Source organism: Lissotriton vulgaris, chromosome 5 (assembly GCF_964263255.1).
Source record: "Lissotriton vulgaris chromosome 5, aLisVul1.2, whole genome shotgun sequence".
Classification (NCBI taxonomy): domain Eukaryota; kingdom Metazoa; phylum Chordata; class Amphibia; order Caudata; family Salamandridae; genus Lissotriton; species Lissotriton vulgaris.
In genome coordinates, this window is record NC_141693.1 from 789,061,471 (window position 1) to 789,087,533 (window position 26,063).

At 43.6% G+C, this 26,063-nt stretch overlaps 1 long non-coding RNA gene and 4 other non-coding genes across 6 annotated transcripts in view; all 5 read right to left on the minus strand.

The window, feature by feature from the left end:
- Nucleotides 1–715: 715 nt before the first annotated feature.
- LOC147711569 (uncharacterized) overlaps nucleotides 716–26,063 on the minus strand; it is a 91,441-nt gene continuing 66,093 nt past the window's right edge. Inside the window, exons 1-11 of one of the 2 annotated variants that reach the window (XR_015295951.1) lie at nucleotides 7,648–7,825; nucleotides 7,453–7,544; nucleotides 5,994–6,058; nucleotides 5,190–5,247; nucleotides 3,888–3,945; nucleotides 3,465–3,502; nucleotides 3,231–3,276; nucleotides 2,018–2,039; nucleotides 1,782–1,842; nucleotides 1,468–1,591; nucleotides 716–1,021 (exon numbers count right to left, since the gene is read on the minus strand). This is a non-coding gene — a long non-coding RNA (uncharacterized LOC147711569). Of the gene's footprint in view, nucleotides 1,022–1,467; nucleotides 1,592–1,781; nucleotides 1,843–2,017; nucleotides 2,040–3,230; nucleotides 3,277–3,464; nucleotides 3,503–3,887; nucleotides 3,946–5,189; nucleotides 5,248–5,993; nucleotides 6,059–7,452; nucleotides 7,545–7,647; nucleotides 7,826–26,063 lie in introns of those variants that run through there. The other variant, XR_015295944.1, reaches the window with a different exon arrangement.
- On the minus strand, nucleotides 1,087–1,161 carry LOC147711570 (small nucleolar RNA SNORD99). Its single transcript, XR_015296292.1, has one exon. It is a non-coding gene; the product is annotated as a small nucleolar RNA SNORD99 (small nucleolar RNA).
- Nucleotides 1,662–1,734, minus strand: LOC147711571 (small nucleolar RNA SNORD49). The gene has a single exon (XR_015296152.1). It is a non-coding gene; the product is annotated as a small nucleolar RNA SNORD49 (small nucleolar RNA).
- LOC147711572 (small nucleolar RNA SNORD65) lies at nucleotides 3,351–3,420 on the minus strand. Its single transcript, XR_015296189.1, has one exon. It is a non-coding gene; the product is annotated as a small nucleolar RNA SNORD65 (small nucleolar RNA).
- LOC147711573 (small nucleolar RNA SNORA16B/SNORA16A family) lies at nucleotides 6,249–6,391 on the minus strand. Its single transcript, XR_015296342.1, has one exon. It is a non-coding gene; the product is annotated as a small nucleolar RNA SNORA16B/SNORA16A family (small nucleolar RNA).

The window sequence follows — 26,063 nt, forward strand, 5'->3', positions numbered from 1 at the left end:
TTTCAGCCCAGCTCGGTCTGCCTATCTGAATGGGTGTTGAGAAGCCTGGCCACTACCTATTCAGGTGTAGAGGTCAATCTCCCCCCGTCCCCCCTTCACTTTACCGAGAGGGGTTCATTAGTACACAGATAGATGCAGTAGTGTCCTGCACTTTAGGATGTTCAGAGCTGGCACCCCAGAAATTGTATTGGAGACAGATTGTAATGTACACGAGAGCTTAAGAGCTGAGAAACGACCACTTTCTAAACAACCACTTTCTAGAAGGGGCAATTCTAGATTAGCAATACCAGAGCCACAGAGGTTCAATAGTACTTTCTTCCTGGGTGTCTCAAAATACACAGCTGGGAGGCCACTCTGAATGCTGCTCAAATTTACACTGGCTCCAATGGGGCAATAAGGGTATAAACCAGATGGCCTGGGCTTATTTCCTGCATCCACTACCAACCATTCATTAAAGCACCTCCCAATCAGTGCCCCTCCCAGCATGCAAGAGTAAATAAACGATGGTCAATTGCCACTCGCAAAACTGAGTTACAGTTCCATAAAGCTGAACTTATTAGGGGGGGTGATTGAGTACAGGGGTAAAGTGGGGGGACTATTGTTATCAGAAAGCTAGCCTCAGTGGTGGCATCTTCGTAAATCACTTGCCTTCCCGCATACCATGCAGCAAGGTGTAAATAAGCATGTTTGCCCACAGAGCCACTAGAGAAGTTGGTGATTTGTCGATCAGTGCATTTTATTTAGTGTAGACAAGTGTGGTACATAAATGATAAAGTCCAAGTAAAGCACATATCAATGTACAACACATTTTAAAAACTTACAAAACGACAAGATGAAGGGCTGACCAATATAAATTAGATCGGCCCCCATTCCGGTGTCATAGCTATAAAAGTCTGCTTTATTTTCCTCCCAGAAAACCAGGCACAGCCGCACAGGACCACACCAGGCGAGCAAGATTCCAAATTCGTATTCAGCACTAGCAATCCAAAAACATGTTGCAGTATTGCCACGTCAAGTAGATCTGAAAGGGAGGAAAAATACATTAGGTGGAATAAAAACATGACGAGCACAAAGTCATATCAAACAGGCTGGTCTCAGTCCCATATCCGCAAGCCCCATCCAGTGAGTCAGTAAATTGAAATGGTATCATCACAGACCAGACTCGCATTGCATAACCCCACCACCTCAGATTAGGATTAAAAGTGTGAGCCCCACCTTATCAGGCCTCTGGGACAGGATTTGCGCCACTCTTACATAAAACGCAAGGCCACTAATATGAGATGAAGATCTGGCACAACTTTACAAAATGTTGCTCCCTGAAACTACCGAATATAACCTAAAAAGGCACAGTGTCAGCATATAATGCTCCCCACGAATTTAGTTGCGGAACTAAAAACAATCCTAGGGGCGAGCAGTTTCCTACTTAAAGGGAATCTGCATCAATAACTTGACATTGCTGCTACTTACATGGAGTGTTGTAGTCTGGCAGGCATGCTAGTGTTCGCAGATTTAGGCTTCACCACCAAGAATGGTCATAGTCTGGCAGGCATGCTAGTGTTCGCAGATTTAGGCTTCACCACCAAGAATGGTCCTAAAACAACAAACAAAACTTGAAGAAACCAAAATAGCCACAAATTATAACTAGCCCAATAACAGCATCAAGTCAGAAGTGAAAAAAATCGTCAGTTATCGCATCTGTCGGCTTTTCCTATATCCTTAGGAATCATCATGTTGACGCATGAGTTAAGACAGTTAGCTATATAGTCAGTGGATCTCCTTACCATTGCAAGCGAAGCTAGTGTGACCCAGGGGGGGCAAGTTCATCACCTACGGTACTCCTTGCTGTAGAAAGGCAGGAAAAGGGAATTAGATTCTGGCCGAACAGAAGGAGGCTATGGTAGTTTAGCCATGAAGTAAGAAACATAAAACTCGTCAGTTGTCGCATCGGACGGCTTTTCCAAGTCATCATTCTGCACAGTACAAATGGAGACCAGGTAATTGAGAAATGCCAACTCACCAAAATATCCAAAATTCGAGCCCTGTAAAGGCAAAACAAGGGTTAGCAAGTACCATTTTGGACCTATACAACCTACGATTTATAGATTTACGATGGACTCAGAAAAAACTAATCACTTGCAGTCAGCCGGTAATTCCAGCTATTTCAGTCATGGAAACATCTCAAAAAGCCACTAAGGTTAAAAGTGAAGTAAAAGCCTGGTTTAGTTTTGTAGTAAAAGTAGAATTCAAATGTAACCCATGAACAAAAAAGTAAACATTGACATTTAGCGACCACATGACCAATGACGTCCGTAGGAACTACGGCTGCAAAGGATGCCAGGGGCAACTTTACTTGCAGACCTGGCATTTCATCTAAAGTTTAGACTAGCTTTTCTTAAACCCCATTTTCTGTGCAATGAAACTTGTTTTATACCAAGGAAAATACTCGTTTTAGATGTCCTGTAACTGGCCTTGAAGTGAAGTGAGATATGACTGAAGTGGACAAATGCTAATCAGTTGTTCATTGCACATGCTTAAAAGTGGTAGTCCGGTGCGACAGACACCTTCATTATGTGTGATTGTCAAGGTAGTCTTGTGTCAAGATGACCCGCGACCAATGCAGGCATTTAATCAGATAGCGCATTCCTGGGATGGACTGGGGTACACGAATAGATTTTCAGCAGAATGGATATAGTCCAAGTGACCTTTGGCTATTGACAGAGTTGGTGCAGACTGCACAGCGTATCCATGCTTCGTGCAGCGCACCACTGGAAGGCGAGATCTGAACAAGTCGAAGATTTGACCCTCAAAATATATAATAAGGAATGGTCTTCATTTAATGCAAGCACAGTTCCATGGCTTCATATACTTTTAAACATTCAATGTTCTATAAGAGGGTCTAAACGGATGGCCCGCAAAGCTTACTCAGGGCGGTCGTGACTTCATAGAAAGCAGCAAAATGAAAATTCAAAGACGTTCTGAAAGACTGCAGGGATTTCAAATCCGAGGCTAAAAATTAGGATCGTATCTTCTGTTTTGATCACTTTCCATGCTTCCACAAACCAATCTGAAGAGATCACTGCATTTAGAAAAGCTTCATTTCATGTAATTTGTTTTATTTGATTTGTTCCAGTAATGATTAAATGGGGTCTGCAGATGATAACCGCTTAACTCGTCATGGTTAAAAGTCACTGGCCTACAACAATATTATCCAGCTGCACATTAACACTTACCAGTTGATGCAACGCCATCTTCAGAATCGCTGCGTCACCAGTGGGGCTGCAAACAACAAAGTACTTTCAGTATGGGCAGATAATCTGTACATAACGCCTCCATTTAACGTGATCAACAGTGTTCAGAAAAACAGTCTCACCACAAACAATCTGCCGGTAATTCCAGCTGTGTTTAGTTGTATCATCATTACCATTATCTTAAAAGTAAATAGTAATCCAAGCAACATGCCTTACCTGGACTAGCAGGGCCAATCACAGACTACATGGTTCACCTGGAAAAGAAAAATAGAATGAGAACCGTTGAAACCGGAGGCACATTGACTAGTCAGTGCGCTTATGGTCCGCGTCACCATTGCTCAATTAACCCATTACAGGCCACTAGCAGCATAAAGCAAGACAAAGAAGGCTAGATAAAACGTACTCACTAAACGATTAATGGAAGTGTTGTGTCTTCAGAGTTTCATAATCAACAGAACATTCTGTGTGGTGCATGAACTCGTCATCATAAGACACCAAACCCCATGACAAGATAAAATACAGTATACAGCCTTAAACAGGGTCAAGCTAGTAACCGGGTTGTAGAAGCACCTAGAGAACGTGTAGTATGCTGTAAGCTGGCTTTTTACGCACCGAGGACATTGTTAACAAAGGCATCACCTTAATTTATCAGCCACGAGGCATTGCGGGGTCTGCTTCACCACGCGGTGTTCAATACCTGTGGGAGAACAGTGGTTAACATAATTTGTAATCAATCTACGCACACCATATGCAATCAATTATCCAAACATTTGACTATATAAGGTTAACAGTATGGTGTGTAGCGGTATAACTGTCCCAGACAAGGTAAACCGTAGGCAGCAATAGGAAGGTTTATGCATTGACTCGATATAAAGCCCAGAGGTAGTAATTGTGCCTGTTACGCAGTTAGAATTCCCTGCAGTTGTAGTAGTGACTGCTTCAAATACAGATACGAGCTTCCAAAGACCATCCACATTACTCTTGTCTGAAGTTGGAGGTCCTTCAGCTACCGCAGACCTAAATTCCTCGGTTATCCTGCAGATCCGCACAAACCTACCTACTTCGCCTTACTAGAGTTGGGGCAAGATACCATTTAAAGCTATATGCATTGCCAGTGGAATTGACAGGGGAGCCAAATTATGCGGCACGGTTGAGAAAATTATGCGACAAGAAAAGGCAAGGTATGCGGCAACTTTTGCACCTCTGTTTCAGTTTAACACCCAAAAGTAGTGATAAGCAACAAAGGCCTTTTACAAATGGCCTTCCACTGCGTGCCACCACATGGCGCTTTAGCTTATTTTCCACATAGATAAAGCAGAAATATCTAGAATTATATTAAAAAACTTTGATGCCGTAAGGAACCACGGTCTGCGGCAATCCTGACCCGGAGACAGCAACACACTAGTAAAGGCGAGACAGAACGACTTTGAAGGGCGGTGCCGGCTACTTTTGCCCATTGAGGCTTTCTGGATGGTCACTGCTCACTCAAAAGCCACTGACTACAGTTGCACCGTTCTTGATGCCAATAATAACACAACAATTTTTTTTCATTCTTCATGAACCAATAGACAAGTGTATTCCACACGCAACCGGTGCACCTGACTTGAAGATCCTTGTACCCGGACTGGGTTGGAATCATCACCAGTCGTGGGGGATTATTCTGCCTTTGTCCATTTGGATTCGGCCCTGAAGATTTGGAGTTTATTTCACTAATGAAACACGTGTCGGCTGGCGCAATAAATATTACTGCATTTACCAACTGTCCTTTGTTGTTGCTGTGAAATCAAGACCAAAGAATTTATTACAGTTCTGTATTAATTTGTGGTTGCGCAGGCTTTTCCTTATCTCAACCAGGGTCTACGGCAATATGTCTGCACTCAAAGTGAAAAAGTTATTCAGAACATGATAAACTTTCTATGCATTACAAAACTCGAGCCTTACCAAAGGTATCTGAATAGAAGACATCCAGCTCCTTTTGGTATTGCCTTCAGGCATCTTCCTACAAACAAAAAATGGTACATCATAAAACTAGCCATAGCCACCGTGAATGCGATCTAATCCCACGCCACAAGTTAAGTGCTTTCCTGAAATGTTGCTTCTCAGTAACAGTCAAGTAAAGGAGAGTCTCTAGGCTAAATTCTATCCACATAAACCACAGCAAGTCTACATGACTTGGATGAAAGCCACAAAGTTATCCCAAATCAGCTTATTGGTGCATTATTCAATAAGATTTGATGGTCCAGGGGCAGTAGGCAGGCATAGTGCATATCAGGTCATAGTACATAAAGGATGGAATGAATTGTTCCACTCTGCACCTGGGCGAGCCAGGAACTGAATAGCCAGTACACCATGTAGTACTAGCGCTATTCCGAGTATAGGCACAAATCTAATAGTGCATTAGGGACTGGGGGGGGGGTCAATTTGAAGCAGCTAGTCGGAGTTTCAATTGCAGTTGGAGAACAGGGCTCGGTTTAAAGGGGCAGAGGAGCCAGTGTATCCCTAAAGCATTACTTAAAGATGCACCTGACACCGAGTGTACATCTGAGATCTCCTAACATTCCCTATCACACCCACATCAAATAGTGTGTGGGATTAAACCATTCCACAATACATTGTGTTTACACGTTCCATAATAAAGTTGGATCTACACACAGGTGACCACAATACCAATGCAATCCGTTCCCGACCCTGGGGCACCGTTTAAAGCCTGAATATGCGACAAAGCAGCCCTGGCAAAAGACTTACCTATTACTTTGGGTCCAGTTCATCTCCAGGCCACGATGCATATATGCCTCTCTAGAAATGCAAGTCTATAAGTAAAGTTAACAGTACAGTCAATTAAGCAGCTGGTAAAGACATTCATATAAATACCTTACCTAATAAGCAAACCGATTGGTCAGAGGTCAGTGTTAAAACACATACTGCATGCAACATACTGGTCATATGCACAACCCTGGTGGGTCACTGTTGCGTCTTCCGTTTACATACAGTTATTAATAAGTTTGTGCTTCCCTGCAATGTTGCCAGTCCACTACACAGCAAATGGAAACTAGCGACCGTCAAAAGAAACATTTGCTTTTGGCACCTGTTTGACCACACCAGCCACACAATTTCATGCTAGCATGGCTTCGATCAGGGCCTTGATTAAAAGCACAGGTAAACGTGACAACTAGTATTAAATTTAAACCAGGACATTTAAAATGTTAATGAGTTAATCAGGCCATGGTCTGATTTGCAACGCCCTATTCGGAACAGCCAATACGGTCTACTCCGTCGTATGTAGATTTAAAGCAAACGCATTACTAAACAGTTGAAAAGAATTTGGTTGCGTGGAATCAGACTACGACAAACCAAATTTAGCTTACGAAGACTTAACATGTAGGCTAAAGAGTAAATTACTCTGCAACTTCTAGTGACGTCAGAAACCCAGTATTTCATCAAATAAAGAGGCAGCAGCTCGTTTTCGGATAAAGGACAAAAGAAAATAATTGTGAAAAATAATGTTGTTTAATAATAATTACTGTGGAGAAATAGCTGCTGAACCAGAATACGAAGAAAAAGAAAAAAAAGAAACCGCAAAGGCAGCTTTATGTTGAAGGGTGTACTGAGAACACAATAAAGAAACAAGCTTTTGCTCAAAAACGTGTGAATCTATTTGACTAGAGCATGCCCGGACAAATAGGCAGAGCACGATAAGTTCTTAGAGTGGCTCTATAGTACAATAATATGAAAGACGAGCTAGTTAAATCTTTTACCTCTCCTAGGAAAAAACAAGTATTTCGTAGAAAAATGTCGCTCGCAAAAGATGACAGCAGAAGCAAATGTAGACGGGATTCCCCTCCGTCTGGGCACCGGTAGCCAACACTATTCACATAAATAAGAAGGCAATAAATATCGCATGAATTGACATGAAGGCTGTAGCTTCAGCTTCAATAAAAAAAAAAAAAAAAAAAAAATTAACGAACGGCACAACCAGGAAAAAAACAACAAAAAAATATATAAGCCTCTAATCTAATGCGCCGAGGGCGTAAGAAATTCGAAACGGTAGGGGAGGTTAGGTCAACCGCATCGGTTTATCAAACAAGAACACTTGAGGCGGTTCTGGGATAGAGAGATAGTCAGCAAAGTGTCCAAGAAGTAATGTTCCGAGGCCACGTGACACTCAGGGAACAACATGGTGATCAAGCAAGGACAGAGCACTCACCTGGTGATGGTAATGAAAAAGAAACGTGCAGAGACTGATGGGCGTGACTGGAAACACTGCCGCTGAACTGGAAATTGTTAATTAACGGGACACTGCAATAAAATTACAAGAAGACCAGGAAACGCATATAAGTTTCAAAGCTATCCCCAATAGTATCGTAGCTAGAAGGAATTTACAAAGTCCGAGGATAAATACCTAGTAGGGAAGGGCAGTCTCTTAGCTCAATGACGCAAGACTGCTAGCGATATTTAGCAGGCAAAGGCATGGTCCAATAATGTGGCGGATAAAGACACGGTCCGGTGATAATAGCAAGGCAGGAAGGGAGAAAAAAAGAGGAAGGGAAGCATATAAATAGTTGCACTCGGGCACGAACGACAAAAACACACACAAAGCAGAAGTCAGAAGTCAGACGGTTGATTAATAGAAGCAGAGGCTGAGCGGTAGAGAGAAATACCTGAAAGATAAAGCGGCTGTTCGTTGGTGGAATCCAAGCGCTTCCCTCTGGTAAAGTGGCCGGAAAAAGTCCATGGGCAGGAGCCAATCAGCGATGGGCGTTTACATAGCCCATGAAGGAATCACGTAGCCAGTAGAGGTGTGTCAGTCAGACACAGCCCTTGGATAATAATAAAGGGATAGCTCTGGTCAGTCTGATGGACCGGACTTGAAAGGTAACAAGCATTGGCATGGCCAAATAGGTCTCGCTTTTGGGACCTTATAAGCATTTAGTTATGCAGCCAAATTCCTTACTGCAACAACATTAACTGTTACATGGCTAAACACTTATAAGGTCCTAAAGGCGAGACCTATTGGCTATGCCAATGCTTGTTATTATACAGGCTATGCAAGAAAATAACCGTGGCCAATATTTTTTTTAAAATCAAGCTCATGCCGCACTTTCTGTAAAAAAAATTGTCATTTTCCAGTGACCGAGAATCCTCAAAAGTGTCAAACAGAGGGAAGAGTGTGATGAAATGAGGGAGGGGCCCCTTTACACACCTGAGACCTGCTGCATGTAGGGTGACCAACAGGCATGGGTGCAAATTCAGGACGGGGAGTGTAAAAATTCAGGACAAATGGTCAAAATTCAGGACAAAAATTCAGGACAGAAGGTCAAAATTCAGGACAAAACTTTGGGACAAAAGGTACGTTTTACAGACACATCAGAGGAGGTTGCGCAATAATATATAAGGAATTAGACAACCAACATAAGTACAAGTCAAAATATTTTTATATTAGGTTGAGACAATTGTGCACGTCACAGTTTTTCGTGCAGTTTTGAGCAACTGGGTAGGTGTTTTGTGGTATTTCATATGATCATGATCTATTTATATGGTTACTGCGCTGGGTTGTCCAGTCTGATATTTCGTTTACAGTTCATGGTCCTGAGAAGGCATGTTTTGTGAGAGAACTGGTTGAATGGATGGACTTAGTTACCAGCATCTCATATCCGAGTTCCATTGTGAGATGTAAAGCAGCACGCATAGAATGTAACTAATTGGGACCTGCACTGCTGGACTAGAATGCAGTCCTCTGAGTGGCCAGCATTATGTGTCAGATGATGTCAGGTATTTCATTTCTGTTCAGCTGGTGATGATTGGTTATGAGGCTGGTACAGTTGCTGAGTGATGGATAAAACCTGTAGCACACAGGTCTTATGTGAGGGTAAGAGCATGAAGCAGGAAAACAGAGTTATTAACCACCCTGCATGAGCTATGCTTGGCTGCACACTGCTGAGTGGTATGGCATTATTGTGGTCCAGAACGATTCAATCAATCAATCAATCAGTTAATTTATAGAGCGCGCTACTCACCCGTCAGGGTCTCAAGGCGCTGAAGAAAGGGGGGGGAATTACTGCTGCTCGAAGAGCCAGGTCTTGAGGCGTTTCCTGAAGGCCAGATGGTCCTGGGTAGTTTTGAGGTGTGCAGGGAGGGAGTTCCATGCTTTGGCCGCCAGGTAGGAGAACGATCTTCCTCCGGCAGTGGTTCTGTGGATCCTTGGGATGGTGGCGAGGGCGAGGATAGCAGAGCGGAGGTGACGGGTGGGCGTGTAGAACGAGAGGCGGCTGTTGAGGTAGTCGGGCCCATGTCGTGGAGTGCTTTGTGTGCGTGGGTGAGGAGCCTGAAGGTGATCCTGTTGTTGATGGGGAGCCAGTGCAGGAGTTTCAGGTGGGCAGATATATGGCTGTGGCGAGGAATGTCGAGGATGAGGCGTGCGGAAGCGTTCTGTATGCGTTGTAGTTGTTTCTGAAGTTTGGTGGTGGTTCCTGCATATAGGGTGTTTCCGTAGTCCAGTCGGCTTGTGACGAGGACATGGGTAACTGTCTTTCTGGTTTCTGCGGGGATCCACCGGAAGACCTTACGAAACATGCGTAGGGTGTTGTAGCATGATGATGAGATGGCGTTGACTTGCTTGGTCATAGTGAGGAGGGGGTCCAGGATGAACCCGAGGTTGCGTGCACGATCCAAGGGGGTCGGTGCGGTGCCCAGTGGCGTGGGCCACCAGGAGTCGTCCCAGGCGGATGGGGATTGTCCAAGGATGAGGATCTCCGTCTTGTCTGCGTTCAGTTTAAGGCGGCTGAGCTTCATCCATTCCGCAACCTCTTTCATTCCTTCCTGTAGGTTGGTTTTAGCGGTCGCTGGGTCTTTGGTGAGGGAGAGTATCAGCTGGGTGTCGTCAGCGTAGGAGATGATGTTGATGTGGTGTTTGCGTGCGATGGCGGCTGGGGGCTCATGTAGATGTTGATGAGGGTTGGGTTAGATTAGATAGTAGTTGACATTACTATATAATGTCCTGGTTAGTCATATATCAGCCCTCCTTATTTCACCTATATATGATTGGACTGTTTCATTTCTGTAAGGGTTAACCTGCAGATTCTCACTAATCCACAGAAGTGTGCTATAGACTATAAACTGTATACGTTGTTGTGGCATTATTGTAGGCCACAAAGGGACACTGTTTTTTAGATACAGAGCATTTTCTTTTGAAAGAGAAGAACAATGCCAACATGCAGTTTTACTGATAAAACCAAGTAGCGCACAAATAATAATGTTTGGAAATGCGGTTTCTGCAAATATGTATCATTTGAACATCAGCAAGTAAAGTGCCTTGATTGTTTTTATCCTATTAAAACTTTGTTTTGAGCACACTTCTGAATTACAAACATGTGGTCCATTTGTGGTTTCCTAACTGTTGACATGTTTTGAGACATTTGCACAGTTCATCGACTCCACAGCCAACCACACAAAGGAACTCTTCAAAATAGTCAAAGAATTCTCCAAACCGACAGCCATGGAGACCATCCACCCCTCTCAGACTACTTCCACAGCAAAACAACTATCTACAACAATTTCAACATCAACCAACCAGCCAAACCATCACCAACTGGTCACCACTCACCACCCTGACCACCTCAACCATCATGTCTTCCATCCACTCAGAGACGCCCACTGACTGCAGCCTCCACTACCTCTACAACCGCTCAACAAACCCAATCAACACACAACTCGCCAGCATCCTTAACTCCTCCATCTTCCCAGACAGATGGAAACACAGAGACCTCAAACCCCTCCAAGGAAAACCCTCCGTGGACCCCAAAAATCTCAAAAATTATCATCCAATTTTCCTGCTCCCAACCTGGCCACAGTTCTTGAGAAGCCATCAACCAGCAGTTCACCAAACTCCTGGAACAAAACCATTTACTGGACGCCTCTCAATCAGGATACCGTGCCAACCACAACACTGAGACCTCAGTGATTGCCGCCACAGACAACGTCAGAGCACTCCTCAACTGTGGAGAAACCATGGCAATGATCCTCCTCGACCTCTCTGCAGCTTTCGACACAGTCTCCAGCAACAGCAACACCCACATCAAAAGACTCTACAACACAGGCATACGCCAAGGCGCCCTCAAGTGGATCACCTCCTTCTTTACAGGACACAAACAGAGCATCCTATTGCCTCCCTTCACCTCCGCACCCAAAGATATCATATGCGCTGTGCCACAAGAATGCTCCCTCTGCCCCACCCTGTTCAACACCTACATGACCCCCATTACAGACGTCCTCAGATCCCTCGGACTCCGCATATTCTCCTATGCAGATGACACTCAACTGATCCTCTCGATCACCGAGCACCCCTCCAATGCCAAAAACAACTTCTGACTTTAATTATATGAATTTTTCCCCCCCAAACATCCATTTTTTTACCAACATCCGGCTAATGAAAAACTGGGAAACAGCCATAACTTTCTAACCAATACAAAACAGCTCTTTGATGGCAGTTCATAGCTCACTGTGCTAGTTTATGATTGTCATTTATGAACTACACAATAACTAAAGAATCTATGTAACAAAAGCAGTAACCCAGTGAGCTGCGTACATTAAATACTGTATTTTGATATGCACAGTACACATTTTTTGCAGCAGGCATATTAACCCTCTGCACTACCTTATCAAAACTGCCACTGGACAAAACTCCAATCTCTCTCCAGCAGGTACATTAATCACCAGTGTTATTGTGACACTTTTATTGTTGCCTGAAAACTGCTGGATATACAAGGAACTTAGCAATACTGTCAAAACTACTACACTGCTACAAATCCAGCCCCCAGTAACAAAACCAGCCTCCTACCCTTCCAGCCTCCTGTGAAAATCCCGTTGCCTGGTACGGCCCATCCGCCAATGGTGCCCTTCACCTAGAACCTCTCTCATGGGTATTTCATTTCTTTTATTGTAGTGTATTGTATTTGCATTTTATAGTGCTTACTACCCCTGTGAAAGTGCTTTTTCGGCGAGTAGCACACTACATCGGAACCCATAAAGGATTAGTGGTGAACTAGTATAGTATAAAATATTAAAGTAATTTGAGGGGTGGATATGTTGGTCAATTATTGGGATTGAGAAGGATAGTGGAGGGATAGTGAAGGGAAAAAGGTTTGCTTTATATAGAGCTTGCTACCCCTAATGGGGTGTTAAAGCACTTTTTCGGTGAGTAGCATGATTCTTCGTAACCCATAAAGGGTTAGTGGTGAATTCGTATAGTGAAAATATGAAAGTAATTTGAGTGGTGGATATATCAGCCAGATTATTTGGACTGAGAAGGATAGTGGAGGGATAGAGAAGGGAAAAAATGGTTTGAATTTATATAGTGCTTGCTACCCTTGATGGGGTTGTTGTAATGGTTTCTTTCTGCAAGTAGCATGCTAATCTGGACCCCATTCTAAGTGCTTGTCATGCTAAGTATGTAGGGCAGGGTGTCAGAGTGCGTTAAATCACGCACAAATTATATTGAGACAATGACCCATATAAATGTGTAAGTCAATGTATAGGAAATGTTACATAAGACAACGAGGGCTACAAGGTGTAAGAGTCGGATGTCATCTATATTGGTAGGTAATATATCTTAATAGTGGGCGGCCTGGGTAACTATAGAAACTCAGGAGTTAAAACCTAGCATGTTGGTTAGGATTGCTTTTACCAATAACTATTGTTTACATTGACCTATTTAGACTAACACAACAGATAGCAATGGTTTGCAAAAGAAAAGATCAGGAACGGAAATATGGAGCCAGAAGGCAGGGCCGGCACATCATAAAGCCAGGTATGACAGGACCCTTTAAGAACTGCCACTGCGTTACACCAAAAACAATAAAGGTCTGAAAACAGCCTTATTTTTTCTGAAGAGGGAGCACGCCAAAACAGACTCCTATTTTGCTTGAAATGCTAAAAAACCTTACACCGTTACATACTCTGGACTCGAATCAGCAACAATTGAGGAATAGATAGTGTAGTCCTACGGCAGTTTTTAGGTCTCGCCTGGCAATGCGCTTGCACATTGAGCTTGCGAGAGATATTGGGGCTTAACGAGAGCTTAACCATCGGGCGATTTCATGCTGTGCCCATGAAAAGCAAGCTCAATGCACAAGCGCATTGACCTAAAAAGCGCGTGCACATGAAAGCCAGGCTTCGGGTTGCACACTTCACTGTAAATCCGCTTCAAAGGTAAATCTGCTTCAAAGGCACAGACGGCACTTCACACGGCTGTGTGCGTCTCAGGACAAACATCGGAAGTTTCACACCTCCGTGTTTGTTTCCTCACATCATGTGTTCCTCGCCTGTCTTTCTTTCGGATGAGAAAGAAAATCTCATGTTTAACCGAATACCTCTGGCCAGGCTCCTTCACGCACGGAACCCTCCTCCCCTGCTTGTTTTCCTGTAAGAGTTCCCCTCATTTCCTACGGCGACCCTCGGGCTTTAATCTAACCTGCTGCATGCCAGTACAAAGTTCATGCTGGATAAACACTTCTCCCGTCAGTGCCCCCCCTCGAATGCTGACAGCTTAAGAGCTTTGCTGTCACGCCACCTGCCCCCAGCACGCCCCCTGCCCTCCAAGCCTTCTGGTCCTCCTCACAAACAAGGAGGGCATTACCACAGCCCGAACCACGAAAATCAAAATATTTAATGTGTTGTTACTGTTGCTGTTATACACGTGCTTTCCTTTAACTATTTTCGAATAGACATTGGTCACAGTGCCAGGTTCCTTTAGGATTTAGTGTTCGCAGCATGCGCCTTCCCTCAGTATTGCATTCCTCTCACCTCACCTTAGTACCACGAGTTGAGGACTCATTCAGCAGCACACCATCCCCGCCCCCTCCCGCCGCACCTAACGTCGTCCCAGCGGTCTCATTGGATCATTCCCTTGTTCTGATTTCTGAGGTCTTTTGGAACTTTACTTGTGTTATTTTAAATCCTTTTTTTCATGCTTCGTGACCACTTTAGTTGGCCAATATTTACCGGGACCTTGTAATTCCTGCTTGGTTGCTGACTCCGTGAATAACAAGTCGCCAAGTTTGATTCCCCTAACAATTTTTTTGCTGGCAGCTCCCCTACTCTTTTACTATGTGTGTCTAGTGACCGTGCTTTATTTTATCTGTGGCTTAATATGCTTGTATCCCTTTAAGCCATCATCGTCCCTATTTTTAACATTTAAAATGTCAATAGGCATGCGTTAAAATTGTTTATTTATTGGGGGCTGTGTGGGCTACTAAACTGTAATTCGTAAAGACTACATTTGCGAGTTGACCCTTGGAAAACAGCTCAAATAGGACAGCCATTTGAGTAAATATATGCGCAATTACAGTGGCGATCTGCAGGGAACGTCTGAATCAGAAACAGCAGCATTTCCAGCCCCAGAGATGCATGTTTGAGTGCGGACAGCTGCTCTGATCCCCGGTCAAATGCTCGGCCTCTTTCTTTCCCATGAAGAGGTCTGCTACAAATCCTCTGCCCTGCAAACATGTCTTTTTCCCCCTCACCCTCACAAACCCACACCCTCACAACCCCTCACCCCCTTCACCCTCACACCCCCTCACCCTCACACACCTTCATTCACCCTCACACCATCACCCTCACACCCCTTCACTCCCACACACCTTCACCCTCACACCCCTTCACCCTCACACCCCTTCACCCTCACACCCCCTCACCCTCAAAACCCTCTCACCCTCACACCCCCTCACCTTAAAACCACCTCACTCTCACACCCCTCACCCTCAACCCCTCACCCTCACACCCCCTCTCATCCTCACACACCCTCAATCACCCTCACACACCCTCACCTTCACACACCCTCACCCTCACACGCCCTCACCCTCACACACCCTCACCCTCACATCCTCTCACCCTCACACCCCCTTACCCTCACACATCAACACAACCCTCACTCACCCTCACACCCCCTCACAACCCTCTCACCCTCACACACCCTCGCACACCCTCACTCTCACTCACCCTCACTCTCACTCATCCTCACTCTCACTCACCCTCACACACCCTCACCAGCATAGTATAACAAAACAAAGTATAGATTAACAATACACAGCATAGCATAAAAACAAAAAAGCATGGGATAGCAAAACATAGCATAACAAAACAAAGCATAGGATAACAAAACAAAGCATAGGATAGCAAAACAACAGCATAACAAAACAAAACATAGCATAGCAAAACACAACAAAGCATAGCATAGCATAACAAAACACAACAAAACATAGCAGAACAAAACATAGCATAACATAACAAAACATAGCATAACAAAACATAGCATAGCATAACAAAACACAACAAAACATAGCATAGCATAATAAAACAAAGCATAGGATAGCAAAGCAAAACATAGCATAGCATAACAAAACATAGCATAACATAACAAAACACAACACAGCATAACAAAACATAGCAAAACACAACAAAACATAGCATAGCTTAACAAAACACAACAAAACATAGCATAGCAAAACATATAATAGCATACCAAAGCATAGCATACCAAACAGAACAAAGCATAGCATAGCATAGCATAACAAAACATAACATAGCAAAACAAAGCATAGCATAATAAAACACAACATAGCACAGCAAAGCATAGAATAGCAAAACATAGCATAGCATAACAAAACATAGCATAGCATAACAAAACACAGCATAGCATAGCATAACAAATCAAAGGCATAGTATAGCAAAACATAGCATAGCATAACAAAACAAAACATAGGAAAGCAAAACATAGCATAGTATACAGCATCACTCAGCACCACCACAGCATCACTCAGGGGCACCACAACATCACTATGCGCTACTACAGCATCACTGAACGCCACAGCATCACTCGTTCGCCATCACAACATCACTCAGCGCCACCACAGCATCAATCTGTGCAACCATTCAACAACAACTGGTTCAAATATGTTCTCTCAATGTTTCAAGCTTTATTACAAATGTAACAAAAAGATGTTAATATTTCACTTCTGTTCTTGGATTTTCGTCACAAAAAAATACACTGAACATAATCTTCACAAAAGGTATTTACAAAAGTTTAAGCTATTGCCATTAGAAATTACAATAACTTTTATTTAAGTATTAATTAAATAGAAAAATTAAAAGCCTTTGTTATTTGTAATATCAATACATGTAAGTTACTTAAATACAACACATATTGCATTACAAATGCTATTGGTGTCACATTTGCGAAAGTTATAACTATTGGCATTGTAAATGACAAAGCTATTAATGTCGTTATTTTCAAAAACAAAACATAAATAAAAAATGTGTCATTTACAATACCAATAGCTCAAACTTTCCTAATGCGAGACCTATTGCATTGCAAATGCTTGTTGTTCTTCCAGTCACATCATCAAAGTATGAAAAGCAGCCAAAAGCAGAGCTGGAATCAGGCCCATATTGCACAGAGTTTATGAGCAAGAATGGCCCTCCATGAAAGGGCTTGGAACGGAAGGTGGAACCCACAACACCTCGGGTACCATATGACTCCCCATACAGTTTAACACTGCAGCCTCCCTGCTTTGTGCACCCCCTGCAGTCGGAGACTGCAATCACAGCGTGCACTCCCTTACAGTCGGAAGCTGCGGCCTCTGTGCAGAGTGCTCCCCCTACAGTCAGAGACTGCAACCACAGTGTCCACTTCCTTAACCCTTCACAGACCTGGTACCAGAGCCTGCACACATATGTAAAACGTGCATTATGCAATCGGGGTCTGCAGCCTCTTGCACCCCACCTGGCAGAGCGGTGGCCGTCCAATGCAGTGTGCGCCAAGACTGAAGTAATTCTGGAGCTCCCCGGGCAGTTCATAACCCCTGTGCAAGTGTACTGCTCCACAGAGGACTGTATGCACTCTTATGCCTGTGATGGACAGCATTTGTGATGTGCGCCCTTCTGCTGTGTTGGAGCCTTCAGCAATTGTGTGGTAGGAATTACAGCAGTGTTAGTGTCTGCAGACCCCTGTGCAGTGTGAACAGGGCTGGAGTCGGACTGGGAACCAAAACCAGCCCTGGCAAAGTGCTCGGCCGGGCCCCCCTCCCCCCGGGAGTTGTCGGTGCCGCAGAGCTCTTTGCCGGGGCCGGTTTTCGGCCGATTTTGTTACAGGGCCGATTTTGCAGCTATGCTGCATAAAACGGCCCTGTAACAAAAACGACCCAGAGTGGCCCCAAACTGGCCCCCAACCTGTGCGGCGCACCAGGGCATTGCAAGGTGCCCGCTACTGCCAGTCCAGCCCTGAGTGTGAACGCCTGTTGCATTATGCACCTCTGTTGCCAGCGCCTGTAAGCGAAACAAAAAGGGATAATGGATGGAGCGTTTGAGCAAATCAAACACTCACCCCCAGTCAACTGATCTGGGTTTAATCCATCACCATTCTTTAGCTCACTCAGCGACCCCAGTTCAGACATGGCCATATGCAAATCAGTCTGACCCTGTGCCTCATAGGAACAGTCCAGCCCGAACTGCCAAGCCATGTCTTCCTTGGACCGGAAACAAGCATCCTGGGACCGGTTTCAGATTCATAATCCTCATCAGCCAGGCTATCGTTAATCCAGTGGCCAAGTGAGCAAGAGACTCACGTCTGAGCATACCCTGCAAACTTAGGGCGAATAAAGCGAAACAAAAGGGGATGATGGACGGAGCGTTTGAGCAAATCAAACACTCAACCCCAGTCAACTGATCTAGGTTTAATTCATCACCATTCTTTAGCTCACTCAGCCACCCCAGTTCAGACATGGCCATATGCAAATCAGTCTGACCCTGTGCCTCATGGGAACAGTCCAGCCCGAACTGCCAAGCCATGTTTTACCTGGACCGGAAACAATCATCCTGGGACCGGTTTCAGATTAATAATCCTCATAAGCCAGGCTATCTTGAATCCAGTGGCCAAGTGAGCAAGGGACTCACGTCTGAGCATACCCTGCCAACTTAGGGCGAACAAAGCGAAACAAAAGGGGATGATGGACGGAGCGTTTGAGCAAATCAAAAACTCACCCCTAGTCAACTGATCTGGGTTTAATCCATCACCATTCTTTAGCTGAGTCAGCCACCCCGGTTCAGACATGGCCATATGCAAATTAGTCTGACCCTGTTCCTCATGGGAACAGTCCAGCCCGAGCTGCCAAGCCATGTCTTCCCTGGACCGGATACAAGCATCCTGGGACCGGTTCAGTAATTTTATTTTATTTTACTTTGTTTCAATTCTATACACTTTTTTCCTGTTTATTTCAATGCACAACTTTATGAAATACTGCTTCACATTCTCGAACTTTAGACACTGCTATATGTATTTGTTTCTATCGAAGTTAGGATTGGCTGATTCCCGATCACATGATCGGGAACCGGGCCAATCCACACACGGGTAATTGAATTTGTGTGTATCCTTTTTGACTTGAATGCATCTATTGGTGGTCTAGTGTGACTGCTTGATACCATCTCCGAGACCCAGTTTCTCGTTATGAGTTCGCTGTAGAGACGCTGGGCGTCCCAGTAGTAAGTGTTTCAATGCCGAAACGAGGAGCTTTCCCACATGTATGCTTGTATACAGATTGATCTGATTATATTTACGTTGTTGTTGTTTCAGTTTGAACTATTGTGTCAAACGATTATTTGATGAGATATCCATCGTCACTTTCGATCCATGTGAGTGCCCGTAAGCAGTTGTTTTTTTTCATATCATGGCACACAGTCACTTTGGTTTTTTTTCACTGAGTCACCCAGCATTAATTATTAGTGTTTGTTTTTACGTTTTTTATGCTATGTGTAACACTTGCTTGTATTTTGATTATATCGTGATTATACCTTGTTTCAGCCTACTGTCCCCGATGAAGGGCACCGCCCGAAATGCATTGGACGGATGAAATTATGTTGATGGACATGAAATTAATATGATGAATTTAAATTAATTATTTATTGTAACATAAAAGGCTTTTATATGTAATTTCTTTTAAATGTACTGTTAATGAACTGTGTTTTTAACTGTAAATGTGCTTTTATGATATCACACATATTGAAATAAAGCTTTGTTGACTTGACTTGATAATTGCTACCATATGGCACTGCGCGCTCCCACAAGTCAATCGCCACACGTGCACGCGTTGCTATTAAAGCCAATGGAACACGTGCACGTTTTTGGCTGAAAAGCCAAAGCGATCGCAAAAGGTCTTTTTGCCTTAGCAGCGTATGCGCGCTGCGTAGGTGAGACCCAAACAGGAATGATTAAAAAATCTCGTCCCGTAGAGGGGTATATATATGTTGAAATACGAGTAGCTTTACATGTCATAAAAGCTTGAAAGTTAAATCATAGTAACAAGAAGGTCCTTTACAATCAAGGCTTCAGAGGAGACTAGAAAATAACTAAACCGAGAAAAACAAAAGCAAGGTATTCCAGAATAGGCAGACTCATCCACAGAAAAGCAGCTCAGAATAGACAATGAGAATTAAAAAGGAGGTTATAATCAGGACTAGGCATGCGGACAAGGTCGAGATAATTAAATAATAGCATTTTCCCAAGGAAGGGATTTGTTCAGTCCTTTGTCTTTGGAATTAAGTACAAAAATCCAAAATACTTTGTGCCTTTTGCATACGTTGTTACTGTCCCGTCGCTTTTGGGGGTGGATTTTCTCAAGAATTATCCAACGGAGATCTTCCTCTGAGTGGTTGCTCTCCATCCAATGGCTTACAAGCTGTGCTGTATCCTTGGAACGTCTGAAATTGGATTTGTGTTACAGTATTCTTACCCGCACCTCTCTGGCAGTTTCACCTACATAGGTGAGAGGACAGGGACATTGGATGGCATAAATGCAATTGGACCTTCTGCAATTTGTCATCTCTTTTTTATTTGTACAATATAGCCATAATGCAGATTTGATTGCGAACAATGGCATTGGCACATGCATGGCATATGCATGGCATGTCCCACATGTCTGGTTGCCACTGATGGGAGTGACTCCTGTGATGGACCTTTGAGTCCATCCTCTTTGCTCTGGATATGTAGCTTTAACTAACAAATTGCTCAAGTTTTTATTTCTATGGAAAGCAAAAAGAGGTTTTGGTAGACAAGTGGTTCGCTCATCCAGATTGAGTAGATGACATTGTGAGTTAACAATCTGCCTGATTTTGTTGTAAATGGGGGAATGTATGGGACACAGACAAGCTTATCCATTTGTTCCTGTGTTTTGAAATGGAACATGGAGTCTCGATTTGTAAAAACACGCTCGTTTGAGGGCATATCTAACCATTCTCGGTGGATATCCTCATTGGATGAATTACTTCTTCACAGTTTCAGCGTTTTGGAGATAATCCTTGATAGATGTACAGTTTCTACGCAAGCGTAGAAACTGACTGAAAGAGATTCCATCTTCTTGGAATCTCAGATGGAAGCTATTGAAACGGAGAAGTGTGTTCCTAGCCGTTGGTTTAGTGTATAGCAGGAAACTGTGCGATGACAATGTACAAGTACAACCTCACATCGGTGATGCTGTAGAAATGTCAACTGTCCCGCATTAAATAGGCATCTCCTCACAAACAGTTAACATGTACATTGTCATGCAGTCTTTTAGTAAACTTGTACAATCTGTGAACATAAATGTGAACAAAATGTCAATCTGCAAGTGCAAGTGGAAGGAATGTTTGTCACGGCTGAACACCAGCGAGATGTTGCTGGGATCTTCCATGTCCTGCAGATCCTCTTCATGGCATCGCCACCACAAGTCCTGGCACAGATGAATGCTGCTGCTACCACTCCATTTACATCTCTGGCCCCTGAAGTGTCAGTGCCACACAGTGCAGCAGACATTCCACCCCTGGCTCCTGTGTCACTGCTGCACAGTGATGCAGACAAACACCACCACCCACATGTGAGGCACCTGACACATCAGAAGATGATGATGAATCCAGCTTTGTGGAAAGAAAGAAGTGATAGCATTCATCTCCATCATTTGGCCGGTTTGAGCTTGGTTCTGCCCTCTGCATCATGCCCTGGAATAACGCCTTCCACTATCTCCCCGATACACTCAGCGACACTCACCTTGGACCTCGACATAGGCAGACATATTTTGTCTGGTTACCAATGACACAGCAATCACTGCGGACTGATGTCTTCCGCTTCAGGTGAACTTGTCAATCCCTAAAGGACTCTCACTGGCCCTCCATGGGGCAACAATGTAAAGTGGGGTTTGCATGGCCCTGTACTGCTCCAGCTTCAATTCACCACTGAATGTGAATAAAACATTTTAATTCGCACAGATGTTGCATGGCTATGATCAATCAAGTATGTAAATATGGATGAATGTAGGGACAGTGATTCAACAAAAAGGTACTCCCTGGGTAATGCTATCAATGCGCATGTATGGCCATGACCCAGTGAGACACACATTGTTTTTCAAATCAACATTCATCACAGTTGAATACAAGTGAAGGTGCGTAGACTTTATTAGCATATGAATATCAGTATGGGCAAGATAAGTGTCACACCATGCTGACCAATGCAGCAGTATCTCAGAATGAGGAACGTTGCCAAGCACCACTGTCCACCCCAGGGGAGTGCCTCACCTTTCACAGGTATGTGTAAACCTGCGTTGTCTGCTCATGTAGTCGGAGTCCAGGTGTATGCAACAATGTTCACTGTTGTCATGGGATATGTGACCAGATCACCAAGACGTAACAAGGTGTTGGGACATGTGCAATGGGTTCCAATCAGTTTTTTTTCTTCTTTTTTTTTGTCCTCATCTCACCAATAAGCATGCTGCAGAACTTACAAAGCCGTCATTTTCAAACTGGGTGCCCGTTGGCTTCCTGTACTTGCTTAGGTCACCCGACCAGCCCCCTTTGGGGTTATGGTGTAATCATAGGAACAGATGATTACCATAGATGTCATAGTAACCTCAGATCTTGGCCCATGGTGGTAAAAGGTTGCCAAATAGTCATTGAGCTATCGCTGGTTCCAACAGGTTCAAGCCGAGCAAGTGAGGATTTTAGCCAGTCTTCCGTTTTAGGGGAGGGGGGGGGGATCTTTCCATTTTATACGTATCTCCCTGTGAGCCAACAGAATCAAACATAGCAACAACCCTCTGTGAGTCTGTTAAGTCGAGGTGGAAAGTCCATCATTACCAAAAAAAACTAGAGAGCCATTAACCTCGATGTTAACTTTAAAGATTTTACATAGGTAGTCTCCAACCCCTTTCCAAAACAAACTTAACTCAGGGCACTCATAGAACATATGGATATCGTTTGCTTTGGGTGCAGTGCATCTAGCATATTTTGGTGGGTGTATAGTAAGTAAATGCAATTAGTGACAAACATTTTTTTTTTTTAAGACTGGATGATTTAGTAAACTTATACTATAGTTTTAAGGATGGTTCTAGATCGCCAATGACTGATTCAAATGGAGATTGGTTCCAAGTCGATGTCTGTGATGTAATACCTAGATTGTCTGCATCTAATAACTTTTTATACCAGATAGAAATTTCTTTCTTCAATGACTGAACAGATTGAAATAAGACCTCTGTATCCCAATTTCCTCTGATACCCCCATTGTCCGCCTCAAACTAAGATTTGAGTTGTAGAAACGTAAACTTTGAAAATCTAGAGCCTATCCTGGTTCTCAGTAGTTCCCACAGAGGAATACCATTTGTGACCCCCAAATCAGACCATGTAGAGACTCCTGCTCTCTTAATAGGGCCAGCTAGACCATCTTGGAGACACACTGGTCCCCAGGGAATCCCATATGGGGGCAAAATCAGAATAGTAGCCCATCCCCTGTCTGGTTCTTACTTTAAACCAAGTTTCTAACGCAGTCTTAAGAACCTTCAACCGCACTCTTTAAAAGAACTTGGGAGACCCAAACTTGTAAAGAAACCCCTCTGCGAACCCCCCGCAATCATTTATTGCCAATTCGCTAACCAACCATCCCCAAGCCGTTCCCGCTGGTTTAGACAGTAGCATCCATGTAGCTTTAAATTGGAATGAGACTAGATACCAGCTGATATCTGTAAGAGCTAACTCACCTTTGAGTGTTCTGAGCCTCAATTTCTTGCATGACAGCCTTACTCCCTTAGCCCCCCAAACAAAACTCAAGATCTTACTTTGAACCTTGGAAATAGTCTGTTGGGGGAAAGTCAGGGGAACTGCATTAAACAGGTAAGTCAACTTCAGGAGGATGATCCTTTTCACTAGGTTAACCTTCTTGCAAATAGTCAGGGGAAGGTTCCTCCACCTTACGAAGAGACAATTTATATCTCCTTAATAATTTTTTCAAATTAATGAGGGGAATTTTCTCAAAACCTTTAACAATATTAAATGCCCAGATATTTGAACTCTTTACTAACCGGTTCCCCCCCACTGATCGATATTCCAGCACATCACCTCTGTCTTGGAGGAATTGGCTGAATAGCCAGAAATAGAGCCAAACTTCTTCAGTAAGGTTCCAACCCAAGGGATGTTCATTTTTGGGTTACTAATATATAGGATTATATCATCAGCATATAAAGCTATCTTAGATTGATAAAGTTGAGATTTAAAAAGTGGGGATTAGCTCTTCTGATCTAATAGCCTGAGGCAACCCTGCCTAGTCACCCTCTGGATTTCGAAGCTGGAGGTAAGCATTCCATTTATCAAGATTTTTGCTGATGCTCCCTGATAACATTTCCTCAGTTTGTATAAATGTGGGACCAAAACCCATTGTGCCCAATACCTCCCAGAGGTAAGCCCAACATACCCTGTCGAACGTCTTGGCAGCGTCTAAAGCTATCAATGCCAAGGTGTCTGATCTTATTATGGCCAGGTCTATTTTACCTATAAGCAGCTGCGTCTGCTCCTGGACATAACGCCTGCTTATGAAACCTTCCCTGTCTATGTCAACCAATCCAGGGACCAGCTTAGCCAATTTCCCTGCCAAAATGCCTATAAAGATCTTATAATCGGCATTTAGCAGGGAGATCAGACAATATGAATCTGCTTTTAATGGATCTTTCCCAGGTTTAAGTATTAGGACAATGGTCGCTTCCTTCCAGGATCTAGGAATTCGATCTGTTAAGCTATATGTTGAATGTAACAAAGTTCCCAGAGCCGGGGTCAATTCATCTGACAAAAATTTGTAAACTTCATTTGGCAATGCATCCATTCCTGATGCTTTATTATTTTTGGATAACTTAATTTGAGGTTTTATCTCTTCCAGCGTAATGGGGGCATCCAGAAGGTCTCGGCTAGCTTCGGTTAAAGTAGGTAAAGATTTACTACTCAGCCAGGTCTATATTTGTTCTTTTGAAGGAGTTAAATTCTCTTTATAGAGATCTGAGAATAGTGTGAGGAGGCAAGTCTGTATATCCTCTATGAGAATAGTGTGAGGAGGCAAGTCTGTATATCCTCTATACTAGTAGATTTATCCCTGTTTATTACTAGCTCACTAATGTTTTTGAAACGGTCAGCTCTGGCCTTCCAGGCTAGAAGGGCACCTGCTTTCTCCCCCATACTCATAAATATCCAGGTTCTTATTAAGTCATTGAGCCTTACACTTCTCATCTAACTTCCCTCTAAACTCTTGTCTTGCTCGATCAAGACCAAGCTGCACTATACCCAACCTTGCTGGGCTCCCTCCTATTAACAGCATTCCTTCAGCTTCTAGGCTTTTGATTATTTCCTCACTTGATCTTAGCTCCCGCACTTCTGCTTGATTTTTGGAGCATATAAGGCCATGGAGCCGGCCCCTCAGGTTGGCCTTAAAGGAATCACAAATAAATTCAATAGCTAATTTTGCCCTATTAAGCATCCAACTTTTTTGTGTCGCATTAGTTATTTTTTTATAGGAAAACAAGATTGGGGCATGATCTGAGAGATGGCTTGGAAGTATGGTGACTGCAGATGTAGTATCCAGGAGATTTCTACTAACTAAAAAGTAGTCAATCCTGGAAGAATTATGGTATTTTTTACTGTAGAAGGTAAACCCGGAGAGGTCTCCCATCTTCCCCCTCCAGGCGTCAACCAACTCCAAGTCATGCATCAAATTCTTAATAGCACGGTGAATACGCGGAGCCCCTATATAATGCACCTGATTTGACCCGTCTTTAAGAGGATCTAAAAGGATGTTGAAATCCCCACCCACTTTCGTAGGAGGGGTTTCCAAGATTAACTTGGACTGCAGCTTAGAGATATAGGATGGATCATCCACATTTGGTCCATAAAAGGAAGCACATGTTAAATCTGTACCTCCCAGGTCCAATGGCGCAAACATCCACCTGCCTGTTTGGTCAGTCTGTGAGACTTTAGAACAAGCTAGCCCCTGATTAATCAAGATTGTGATTCGGAAGAACAATAACCTTTAATAAAGGGATACTGGAAAACAATGGTTTAGATTCCCCCAAAGTCAAGCGCATCTCTTGCAAAATCCAGACCTGTGCTTCCGAGAGCTCCAAAAATTTCAATATCAATCTTTGCCTCCTTGGACATCTCAGCCCGTTACGTTCAAAGAGATAAAACTCACTCATATTTTATCGCATCACCTGCCCTCGGAATAAAAGTTCTTAACCCAGATCAGTTGACCGAGTTGGAATGCTTCAAGTGAGACTTTTTTCATTGTTAACCCATTGCACCCCACCCTGTGCCCCCCACCCTCTTGTGCCCCCTTGCTCCCATGAGGAACCCTCCCTTCCAATAGGCGATGCCTATTAGGTCACTCACCCCTCAGGCTATAAGCTAGAGAGAGAAAATAGAGCTGGTCTGCAAATCTGAAGCCAAAGAACCCCAGACACTATTGTTGCCTCCCTCTCCTAAATCACTTCCCAT